Source organism: Dendroctonus ponderosae, unplaced genomic scaffold (assembly GCF_020466585.1).
Source record: "Dendroctonus ponderosae isolate FM_Combo_2020 unplaced genomic scaffold, Dpon_F_20191213v2 Dpon_F_20191213_1, whole genome shotgun sequence".
NCBI lineage: Eukaryota > Metazoa > Arthropoda > Insecta > Coleoptera > Curculionidae > Dendroctonus > Dendroctonus ponderosae.
In genome coordinates, this window is record NW_026017110.1 from 19,698,018 (window position 1) to 19,699,144 (window position 1,127).

A 1,127-nucleotide genomic window follows, 5' to 3' on the forward strand; every position below is an offset into this window, starting at 1 on the left:
GTTATACGTAATTCGTGTGGCAACGCCAATGTAAACATTAAAAAAATTCCTCTTGGAAAAGCGGGAAACGAGCAATAAGCGTCAAGGAATACCTACAACCTATTTATACATACAGCCGATTTGCTTTGTGTGGTTCAGATAAGCGAATAAGTAAATATACCGGGTGGCTCATTTTATTCGGGACTTTATCTCACTAAGGAGCGAGCAGGTATTGCTTATTCCACTTTTGGTAACGTATATATTTTTAAGTGGGCTTTTTAAAATTAGTCTCATGCAAGACACACAGAACACATTAAATGTGGGTCCCAGTAATGCTGCGAAGAGTACATAATATTGTGATTACACGGAAACAAACATGTTTGTAGTTAAACGGGCAAAATTTCGCACACCTCTTGTGATTTAACAACTTAATTGTAAATAGATTATTGATCGCTAACTTTTTATCAGTTTTTGTTGACAGCCGTTACCCTAATCTAATTCATTGCATTTCAACCTCACTTTCTGTGTTTATCTATCAATAAATAAAGAAAAACATATTTCATATATCAACGAATAAAGTTATCTATAGTTACTTGAGCTTTGATATTTAAGAAGCAACAGGTGTTTACCTAATGTTAATGAGGCAGATTACCTTGGAAAACATTGTTGCCGAACTTCTAATCTAGTTTTTGCCAATATCTCAGTTTTTGATAAGAATAATTTTTTTACTTTTTTTCCTGTACTCCATAAACACCGCCAGAGGAATGACGCCAATTTTGAATCACCCTGTATGGTTACATTATCAAATTATATACGATAAATGAAAGTTTTACTTAAGAGTAATGTAGAGATCGTGAACTCTTTTTGATATCATGCGCATAAATCGAAAACCGTAGTGCAAATAAAAAAACTGTAGCACCACTCGAATAGTTATTCACGCCGCATAATTTTTGCGTTTTTCAAAAGATCTCTTTTGTTGCGTTTAATACAAATCTGAGATTAGGATTAAAATCGTGTTGAGTTTGACAGAAACAAACAACAGAACTGGCGCAGATTTGTCTTTATCAGAAGCTTTTTTATCAGAAGAATAAAACCTAATGTTGTAAAGTGAGGTTATAGCGTAATTCACTGCTTTGAAAAGTTAATTG